This window comes from Suncus etruscus, chromosome 7 (assembly GCF_024139225.1).
Source record: "Suncus etruscus isolate mSunEtr1 chromosome 7, mSunEtr1.pri.cur, whole genome shotgun sequence".
Taxonomy (NCBI): Eukaryota; Metazoa; Chordata; class Mammalia; order Eulipotyphla; family Soricidae; genus Suncus; species Suncus etruscus.
In genome coordinates, this window is record NC_064854.1 from 78481147 (window position 1) to 78493266 (window position 12120).

General features: G+C 33.3%; 1 protein-coding gene across 1 annotated transcript in view; it reads right to left on the reverse strand.

The window, feature by feature from the left end:
- The window catches only part of KHDRBS2 (KH RNA binding domain containing, signal transduction associated 2), a 412537-nt gene that overhangs the window by 138652 nt on the left and 261765 nt on the right, over positions 1 to 12120 (reverse strand). The window lies entirely within an intron of this gene.

Genomic DNA, 12120 nt, shown 5'->3' on the forward strand with positions numbered 1-12120 from the left:
CCATGGTCCCGGTGAAACTTTTTCACACGTTAGCTATTGTTGGTATCAGTTTCTTATATTTAAAGATTCTGGATTCTATGCATTTCTTTCATCGATGTCAAGCTGATGTGGAGCATCCTCAAGTTTCAGCATACCATTAAATGCCGAGTGATCTGCCCTGGAAGCAGGCTATTGCTGAGTCGTCTGGGTGTTGAAAGCACTTGTTGGAATAAGTCAATCAATGCCAAAGCAGTGGTAGGTCTTCCCTGGTAGAGGCTTGTATCCTGGTAATGTTATAGACAATTGTAGTTCTTTCCATAGATGATATCTATTGTTCAGGTGTGTGTGGGCAATGCCTATTCTTCTGAGGCCTACGCCAAATCATTATGCCAATGTTCAGGGTATAAGGCCTAATTGCATTACCAAATTTGTGTTCCCATCTCTATTAGATAAAAACTTGTTTGCATATGTATTATTTTTCCATTTTAATGTGCCTATGCAAAAGAGAAGCAATGCCACAAGATATTGTTCGTGCATCTGGGGGCCGATGAATAAAGTCCAACATTCCCCGTTATTTGGTTCAAATATGAAATCTATACAGAGATACTCTTCTACCAGTATTGTTTATAAAACAGATCTCAAAGGGGGAAAATCAAACAATCAAATAACAAAACCAGTGGGCAAAATTGTCACTATATGAGGATGTTCAAAAAGAGTTATAGATGTATATATATATATATATATATATATATATATATATATATATACATCTATAACTATATATATAATGAGTTAGGTTGTGCCTTGGTGGGATCTGGTTTGATGTTTCATTCAAAGGCCCCAGCCTGCAACCTATGCAATCAGGTCCCCTCCTTATTGGAATTTTATGGGCCTAACAATGAGGCAAAGAAAACCTGCACAGCTTCATCTTGTTATTTTGTCCTTGGCCACAGAGAACAGCATACTCCTTCAAATATATCTTGCAAATCATTCGGGACACCAAGGACTCTGCGCACACAGTTGCGCTCAAGTGATAAATTGTTTCCTGAATAAAGCCTGCTTTGCTTAACCTATTATAAGGAGTACCTTTGTTTGCAACAAACGGATCCTGCTTTACGGTTTCCAAGAAAAAAAAGAGGGAGGGAAAGAGAGAGACAGAGACAGAGAGACAGAGACAGAGAGACAGAGACAGAGAGACAGAGAGAGACAGAATGTCAGAGAGAGACAGAGACAGAGACAGAGAGACAGAGAGAGACAGAATGTCAGAGAGAGACAGAGACAGAGAGAGACAGAGGCAGAGGCAGAGAGAAACAGAGACTTTCCAACCAGTCTCTACTCTGCAAAGGAGTACTTGTTTAAGGGGACTTCAAGACATTTAAGCATGCCGGACCACCATGTCTGTGAACCCAACAACATTTTGTACAGGATATACAGAAAACTGGAGACTAGATACAAAAATTTAACAAGGAAATTCAAGTTGCATGATAGTGCTAGAGATCAAAGTAAAAATGGTGCTGTTATGAGAAACTTACAAGGAGTTTATTATAGTAAAGTGGGGCATATATTTGATTGAATATGTTAGTCTGGATTGGAAGGTAAATTCAATAGATATTGTTTTCTGGAAGTAATCGCAAATTTTAAGCTTTTTATGAAAATTTTGGGGTCAGGCATGCTTGGTGATACTCAAGATTTACTCCTGGTTCTACAATCAAAGATCACACCTCATAAGAGGTGTCAGGGATATAACAAAGGTTATGCGACTACAAGGCAAGTGCTTTACTTTCTACATTTTCTCTCTGGCCCTAGAGTGAAGGGAATCCTGAAGATACAAGTGTCAAATGATCTAATCTTGATCAAAAGATGTTAGCTTCAATCACTGCCCCCAGTAGATTAAATATTCTTTCTAATCTCAAAATGTAGGTGAACTTATGGCCCTTTGGCAAAATCTGGTACACTATAGTTCTACTAGAGCTTCACAAGTATAAAAGAGATTTTTTAATCATCACAAAATGAGATCTGAGGTATGAGCACATAGAATGAAACCCACTGTGACTCTGTATTATACAGATGTACATTTATAGATCTACATTACAATTCTGTATGAATATTAATTTTTATGAAAAAGCATGCTTTCCTATTATATTTAATAAAATATTGGTGTATTGAGACTCTTAGAAGTTATAATAAGTATCATCAATTTTATTTTCAAGTAATTATGCGAATTACTCTATTCAAAGAAAGGAAAGATACATTAGCAAAAAACATCTCAAGGGAAGACCAAAACACTGGGAACAAAATCTCATTCTTTAAATCAAAAATGTTCATATTAATATCATGAACTTTTTTTGCTTTTTATTTTCCTCACACTTGTTATAGAAAATTTTGGGGAAGATTTTTTATTTTTATTTTATTTACAGAGGTTGAGAAGAGAAAAAAAAATTAAACAGAAAGACAGAAATGCAAAAGACACTTTTCACCTAAATTTAAATGTTAAAATGAGTAAAAATATTAAAAATTCTATATAGATGGCATAGCAGATAAGGTGTTTTCCTTTAGTGCATTTCACTGGATTGGATTTTTGACATGCTATATCAGGAGTTATCCCTAAGCATAGTCAGAAATAATTTCTGTCAATGACCATTCCTCCTGGCCCTCATCTCATTTATTTATCTTTGGGTATTATTTTTACCATACTAACTTAAAAATATTTTATACATGTGTGCAATCATAGACATATGGATGTGTCTATACTTTTCCCTTTGACTCATTTAGTTCAGCATAATAATCTTCATATTCACTCATGCACAAGCAAATTTCATGACTTTATTTTTTCTAACAGATGCAAAGTATTCTATAGTGTAGATGTACTACAGTTTCTGTACAAGAACTGAATGCTGAAAGGAAGTAAAATGGTATACATTATAACTTTTAAGTAGCTATACTGCAAGCCACAGTGCCTAAAAGGAAAACAAGAAGACTGATAAAGAGAAAGAGAAGAAAAATGTCAGCAATAGAGGCAAGCAAGAGGGAGGGAGGGGCTAGAGTGAGAGAAATCTAGAGAAAATGGTGGCATAAAATGTGCACTGGTGGGCCGGAGAGATAGCATGGAGGTAAGGCATTTGCCTTGCATTCAGAAGGACAGTGGTTTGAATCCCGGCATCCCATACGGCCCCCTGAGCCTTCCAGGAGCGATTTCTGAGCATAGAGCCAGGAGTAACCCCTGAGCACTGCCGGGTGTGACCCATAAACCAAAAAAGAAAAAAAAAAGTGCACTGGTGAAGGGATAAGTGTTAGACATCGTGTGACTGAAACCCAATCATGAACAACTTCGTGACTCAATCTCCTTGTGATGTAATTAAACATTTATTTAATAAATATAAAATTAAGATCCGAGCACAGCCCAGTGTGCCCCACACCTTTTGCACTCAAAATAAAATACAAAGCCCACCAGTGCAAATTTTTCTTTTGTATATAAAAAGATAAAAGGCAGAATTTTCCTCTTGTGTACTTTTTCTATCAAACTTATCCATAATATTATTTACTATACAGAAAAAAACTATCGTCTCTATTTTAGTTAGTTGGTTTCTATTTCCATTTCAAAGCCATAGATATAATGGTATTAATTCAAACATTTAGTATATAGATAAACATTGGGAATGTAGGTTTGATACGTTGTATTCTTCCTAAGGCCGAGTGGTGGCGCTAGAGGTAAGGAGTCTAACTTGCAAGCGCTAGCCTAGGACGGACGGACGGTCCTTCCATCCCCTGGCATTTCATATGGTTCCCCCAAGCCAGGAGTGATTTCTGAGCACATAGCCAGGAGTAATCCCTGAGCATCACCGGGTGTGGCCCCAAAAAACAAAAACAAAATAAAATAAAATATTCTTCCTTCTTAGTGGGTCTATCAAAGTTATAATCAAAATTATAATCAACTCAAAAGATTGAAAAAATTAACAAATTATTATTTTTCACCTAAAAAGCCTTTCAGAAAAATATATAATTAAGTGAAGGATGAAGTTGTCCTTGTTATTAATCTTTAAATAATTTAACAGAAGCAAATATATAAAAGAAAATAAATGAAATATAAACTATGCTAGTAATATTAAAATGTTACTTATATTTCAAAAACCAAACTCTAGAATGCATTCAAGTGAATTAATTACTCATAAGAAGATAGAATAGCATGAAGCTCATATGAGACTGTTTAATGAAATACAAGTATTCAATCTAAAATTCTATTAAAAAACTACATTCAGTAAAGGCTCTTAACTATATTACAAATAAAAACACCACATGTGACTCTCCTCAAAATGCATTATAGATAGGCTCATATTCTTTTTTCTACAAAAAATGCACAATAATTGATTTCAATTATCATTTGGGGGGGCACACCTGGTGATGCTCAGGGGGTTACTCCTGGCTATGTGCTCAGAAATCACTCCTGGCTTGGGGGACCCTACGGGATGCCGGGGAATAGAACCGCATTCGGTCCTAGGTTAAGCAGCATGCAAGGCAAGTGCCCTATCACTGCGTCACAGCTCCGGCTCTTCAATTATCATTTAATAATTATTTCTACCTTCTGTCAGAAATGTTTCCATACATATTAAATTGAAGGTTGGAAACCTGAACTCATTTGAATTACTATTGATTTACCAGTGATTTTTCTATTTTTCTCATTGTTACTAGAAGGACACCTTAGAGTCTGAATAAGATTTTAGGATGGGCTAAAATGTCAAAAGGTTTAATTAAGTCTAGTAGAAAATTTATCAGAAACTGTCAAAAATTAAATTTATAAATTAATTTAACATAACTTATTATGTTATGGACATGGGTAAAATTTCTCAGTTGACACAACTTGAATATATTCCTACTTTGATGTGGCAACTTTATACCTCCTTGATGCCTGGCTACTAATGGTTGGAACATATAAGATCATTTAAAAATAAGTTAGTTTTTGTCTTTGGAAACAGAAAAATATTTCATATATCTTAAGTTAGTTTTTGTGCATGTTACAACAATATATACAGAAGCACTTAATCAATTAATTATATTGTCAGAATTTCTTAGAGTACCATATGGAAAAAGCCATTCTCAAAACTTTCATGCCAATTCCTTTAACCCTTGTTTAAAGGAAAACCTCTGTACAATGAATACCATTCCTATCAACAGCACCAACCAAGGCCTAAATAAGCATAGCAAAACATATTTTTGGCACTAGGAATAATTATGGTTACATTGCCAGTTTTATCTTTAAATGATAACTTGTTTCCATTCTCCAAACTTTCATAAACTCTTTTAAAAAATGATAGTTACTGTTTGTTTGTTTGTTTGTTTTATATTGGGTAATTTGTACATTCTGAAGATTTTCCAAATTTCCCCTATATCTATATTAACACATCTATAAAAATAGACATATATACAAAATATATATGATGTAATTTTTAAAATCAGAAAAGCAAAAGAAGCAATTGAACATTTTTTTTTTTTTTTTTTGGTTTTTGGGCCACACCCAGTGACGCTCAGGGGTTACTCCTGGCTATGCGCTCAGAAGTCGCTCCTGGCTTGGGGGACCATATGGGACGCCGGGGGATCGAACCGCGGTCCGTCTCCTAGGCTAGCGCAGGTAAGGCAGGCACCTTACCTCGAGCGCCACCGCCCGGCCCCCGCAATTGAACATTTTTGATAAAATGAGAATGCTACAACTACTATAGATAAATATGGTGTTGTATTTTAAATAATTTATAGATCTAGGCAGCGTTTTTCTATTTGGGTAGGCATGATTTTGAGAACCTTTTAAAATAACAATGTTTTAACAACATGTCCTATAGCTAGAGAAGAAATTAATGTGATGTGTTTATTTTTTGTATCATGTCTGATACAAAATTGTTATTGACAGCTTTGAAGAGTTTCAGTCTACAATTTACTGTTTATATTACATATTGTTAGGATTATTGTTATATATAGAAATGTTAGTAGGTTTCTTCCATAGATGAGATGATAGAAAAATAAATTAAAAAATGAATGAATAAACTGATAAGAAAATGAACTTAAAAATTCATGAAACAAAAGTTGCCTGATACAATTTATAACATTTTTCTTCATCATTAGTCATGTGTTTCTGACAGAAAGTACTAGTGTTCACAAGCAAACAGCAGGCAGATCATTACCCAAGAATGCTTATATCATGATACCCAGTGAGATGGTATATATTTTTAGAGATACTTCTACAAAAAGCATTAAAAATAACAAAATTATTATAAAGAAATATTCCAGTATATTCATAAATAAATCTCCCATACAGACTCCACTTAGGACAGTATCACAGAGTTGCACCCACTGTAACACAATCTGACAAGAAAAATGATAAGGATATAATCTGATTACAGGTAAAAATATATGATGACATGAAATATAGTCCTCTAAGCAGGGGTTTGCCAGGGTTTTTTGAGTCTTGGGAAAGATGCTTCTTTAGGTGACTTCAAGGCCAATATTTCACAGCTTGCCTTCTCTACAAAAGCCTTTCCTCCTATACTTCAACTCAACCCCCCACATAGACAAACCTTTGATTGAACCTTGACTGCTTTTGGTCTTCTCTACTACTTATTATCAAATGGATTATTAGTGTGACTTTGGCCTTGATACATTCTGAACATATTCCTCTGCTCAAAGCCAAGAGCTTTAGTACTGTGATTTTTAAAAATTTTTCTCTTTCATTCTCATCACTCTTAAATTAATTACAATGTATAGTTATAAAATTTCTCCAAAGCTGAGTACATAATAACTTATTATTACAAAGGACACAGTGAACCAATTCAATCTTAAGACTTGAAAATACCTTAAAAAGCCACTGGTGATCTTTTACAATAACTTTGGGGGGGGGGGGTTGGGTCACACCTGGCAGCACTCAGGTTACTCCTGGTTCTACACTCAGAAATTGCTCCTGGCAGGTTTGGGAGACCAAATGGGATGCCAGGATTCGAACAACCATCCTTCTGCATGCAAGACAAATGCCCTCCCTACCTCCATGCTATCTCTCCGGCCCCATGCTTTTTGCTAAATTATTACTTCTGACTTTTGAAGTTATTTATAACTCTATTTCTATCTTGAACTCTTTTTCCAAATTATTATCAAAGTTTTAAATTTTTTCTTAGAAAGATATTACTCCTTGCCTTCATCATTGTCATGCCTTTTATCATGGACATTCCTTCTTTTCTTTGCTACTTTTCAAAGTTGTACATATATACCTTGGTTAATGTTAGTTTCTTCAAACATTTCCTAAAATATCCATAACTTACCCACAGGGACAATTTTCTATTAGGGCACAGATAGTCTATATTTGATAATTAATATATAATATGTTGTACATCTATTTACAAAATATTAGTTTTAGATAACTATAGTATACATTATTTGTAATATCATTCCAACACTTGCATAAGTAGTTTTAATTTAAGTTTATTCATAATTACCAAACATGTTTTAGACAGGTAAAAATCAGATGAATTTGACACACTTTGTAGTGAGAGAAGAATAAAAATCACCTCTAATAGAAGATAGAGATATATATAGGAGTCCTAGAAAGTAATTATGCTTTAATTGCTAATTGTTAAACTCTTTGTTTTGCCTACTAGAAGGTATGTTTCTGAAGACAGAATATTTTTTAAAAAATAATTTGTATTTTATTCCCTATTTCTAGAATTATTGAGTTCGAGTTCTCTGCAGAAGCAGTTGTTCATGTAGAGGCAAAGACTGTCCTAAACAATGCTAAGAAGTCCAAGTATGCATTAGTGTTTTAGATGAGAGGTATGGATGTATTTGCAGATTCATGGTTTGTTTGAGGCATAGACTACATAGGACATTTAATAGTGCAATACTTTGGATCCATATATATACATAAATATATATTAAACTTGGATCAAGTCTCAATTACAAATGTCAGTATCTGCATATGATTTATAACTTGTAGGCATCTCAAATGATTAAAGTAATAAATATGTAGTGAGTGGGATCTACTGGTTGCTTGCATATTTAAGTTCCATTTTATTCTCTTCTAATATGTTATCTAGAGATGGTGCTGGTTAGCTTAATATTTTGTTGTGTGGACATTTTTCTTGAAATATATTTTAATTCTAAAATCTACTTTAATAATAATGATTCAGCTGTAAAATGTAAATGTATTCCTTTTAGCAGGCCAATGAAAAGAAGCTTTAAAATATTTAAAGCCTGGATTAGAATGTGTAACAAACTAAAATTCACATTAATTTAGACTCAGCTAACACTAATGATGGTTTTAAATAGCAATCTCATTTACAGTTTGCTATTTCTTGTCAGCCAGTCTGTAAGAAATGGATATTCTATGTGGTAAGAAACTTAATGCTAAGACTTGGCAGCGGAGAAAGAAAAGTCTAAAAGACTGAATTGGCTCACAGCATCCTTTCTAATAGTAAAGAAAACCTTTTCTAAGAAATTTTATCTGAAAGTTTATAAGTCCTTTGATATTTTAGCCAGCAAGTTAGTATGGTGCTAAAATTTCATTATAGAGATAATTAAACTTTGGAAAATATTAACAGACTAATCAAGAGTTTAATATCATAGTCAGTAGCATACCTTGATTAATAATATGGGCTTAAGACAGCAACTTACTACGTTTTGAACTATCCTAATAATGAGAATGTATGAGGGAAATAGAAAGCCTGGCTAGAGTACAGGCGGGAGTTGGTTGGGGAGGAGGGAGATTTGGGACATTGATAATGGGAATGTTGCACTGGTGATGGGTGGTGTTCTTTACATGACTGAAACCCAAACTCATTCATGTATGTAATAAAGTTGTTTAAATAAAAAAAAGAGCAGAAAAAAAGACAGAAAATTAAATTTTGCCTCAAAAGTCTATTAGCCACACTGAATTTTATATGCACTCTGTATAGTGCTGTTAGTAAAAACAATTAATATTATACATGTAAATTTTCATGTAAAAAGCATAAACATGTTTTAAAAGTATTGACACATTTTATTTTACTTCTATCAAGAAAATATCTTCAATGATCAATCTGAAAATGTAATATATTTTTCTCCTGGAAATAAGGTTAACTCTCCTTGGGATTGGTAGCCAACAACTATCTAAAGTTGTATAAACTTTACACCTTTTGTATATTCTGATACACCCATCTTTATTTGCAGACAGCTGTAGATACTACAGCTGTTTTCTAGATTTTATTTATTTATTTATTAATCCTGTTCTTCCATTAAAAACTGGTGAGTGTTATATGTATGACAGCTGCACTGAGACCATTATCCCACCTAGGAGACAACCAGCCAATCAGTGTGCATAGGCAAATGTGTCAAGAACTGAATAACAAAAATTTGACATATCCCACTAAAATTGTACCACCTTGATTAGAAAAAAATCATATATATGTCATATATACATATTATTAAAAAGGAAACTATAAGTCATATACAAAGAATGATAAAGAGATATTTGGAGCTATACTTCCCAATAGTTTGCTAAATCCTTAGTTCAGTTGTTCTTTAAGATATGAAGCATTCTTATTACTGGATTTTATGGCTCTATATTAATGTACATCCTAATTTGCTTAAACATTATTACCTAAAGATTAAATTGCTTATTCTATTAATAATCAAAATATCCTGATTCAATCCAAATGTAGGTAAAAGTCCATGTAAAAGTTCATGTTTTTAATGTGCTTATAAGTTTTATATCCAATGAAGAAATAAAAACGACTTGACATGATAAAACTCAAAGCCATACTTTTTTTGTCTAAAATGCTGTGTTTTAACATGATTTTTCTCTGATCACTTTGAATATTAATTTCTAATATTCATTGCAATTCAAGGAGCTGTAATGGCTAACCACATTATATACAGACATTAAAACCTCTAAGTTTTTAGAAATTTACATAGTAAAATTCAAATTTCAGGATGTTGTTTTCAAGAGGGCAATGCTTTGTACCTAGAAAATCAACACTATCCTGTGTAACAAACATCTTCAATAGGATCTCAAAACTAAATTTTCAACTTCCCCATGACACTCCTCATTTTAATAATGTTTTTCTTAATCCAGACATTAGTCAAGGTTTAGTTTAATTTTCATTTCATAATACTATATTGATATCATCCTTTATTTCTTTTTGTTTTTCACTTGCCATTTCTGTCCACCACTATTTCCTAACATCTTCTTCACCATGCACGCAATCATCATTCTAATAATGGGGAGATCTCCATAAGCTTCTCACCAGTGTTTCTCTTTCCAACCTTGTATCCATCACCTAAATAAAACCCTATTCTATGTAAATGTGGGCTCACTAAACTTTTATCTAGATTTGATGGCATTACTTCTCTGTTCAAAACTTTCCAATAACAGAACAAAATTAATTGGCCTTTCCATTCCTTGATCGCATCTACAAACTTCATCATACACACTATTCAACTATTAATGTTTTCCTAATGATCTCCAAATATTCTAGTAGATTATGTTTCTGTACATTCTACATTTGCTGTTTTCTTTATCTAAGAAATACTTTACAAAGAGTAAATTTGCTATTTGCACACTTTATTTAGGAACACGCTCAAGGCAATATTTAATTGTTCATTATGCAGTTATGATCTACCTCCACTCTCCAGAGTATTTTTCTCTATTTGGAATTTCTTCATTTATTTATTTAGTTATTTATTTATTTATTTATTTATTTATTTATTTATTTATTTTTGGTTTTTGGGCCACACCCGGCGGTACTCAGGGGTTACTCCTGCTGTCTGCTCAGAAATAGCTCCTGGCAGGCATGGGGGACCATATGGGACTCCGGGATTCAAACCAACCACCTTTGGTTCTGGATCGGTTGCTTGCAAGGCAAACGCCGCTGTGCTATCTCTCCGGGCCCTTCATTTATTTATTAATAAGTGTGTAGTCTTCTGTCTCTCATTGAAAACATAAGCATAATGAGGACAATATTTGGTCTGTTTTATTCAAATCTTCGCCAGTATCTTCATAATAGTACATAAAATTAGAGGATCATTAGAAGATTGAGCAAGAGAAAAAAGACTTAAATATTTTAAATCCAAATAAAATGCATAGGTAACCTTACTTTAAATATTTGCTTATTCTAATATTTTACTTATTCAAAGATCCATGCCCCCCTAGATTTCTTCATTCTTCATTCATATACTGGTGCAGGAAGTAACTCAAATATTAGAGCACTTATCTATCATGTGTGATGCTCTGGACTCAAACCCATTTAGCCAAATGAAAATGTTTCACAGGCATTGGCCTAGCTTACATAAACTCAATTTAACATTTTGAATGGACTTGTTACAGTGATACAGATGAGTAGGAAATAATATTCATTATAATTTTCACATTCTAACAGGATACAGGGACTGCTGTACAGTTTGATCAGTTTTGGAAGAGTGGGCAGTGAGGATAAAATTAAAGGAAGTACAAAGAGTTATAGAAGATGAAGTGTCAGACAGTTAGTATGATGGGCAGGGTACTTGCATAGCACACAGTTGATTAAGTTCACACAAATATACAGTAATTGTGTATACATACAAATATGGTCCCCAAGTGAGACCTAAACACAAAACCTAGATAAGCCCTGAGCACTGTTTGTTGTAGCCCAAAAACTGAAGAAAAAGAAAAGACATACAGCAAATGAGATGGAAACAAAATACTTAGAGACAATGTGTTTCATGTCTAGTCGTTATTTTTTGAGTTTTTTAGACTTACCAACTCATAATTTTAATATATAAAAGAAAAATTAAATACATTTTAATGGATCAACAGGGAATTATTATATTAACATTAAAGTTTAGTAATTATAATAATATAATATTTAATTATATAACATAATTATAATTATATTTGCTAAATATTCTTTTTATTTATTTGGTTTTTGGGCAACACCCGGTAGCAATCAGGGATTAATCCTTACTATATGGTCAGAAATTGATCCTGGCAGGTTCCGGGAACCATTTGGATTGCTGGGAATCAAACTCGGGTCTGTCTGGGTCAGCCATGTGCAAGGAAATGCCCTACCACTGTAGTATCATTTTGGCCCCTTGCTAAATATTTTTATGAGTTAAATATCAATATTTATTTCCATTTTCTTGTGGAAATACAGGAAA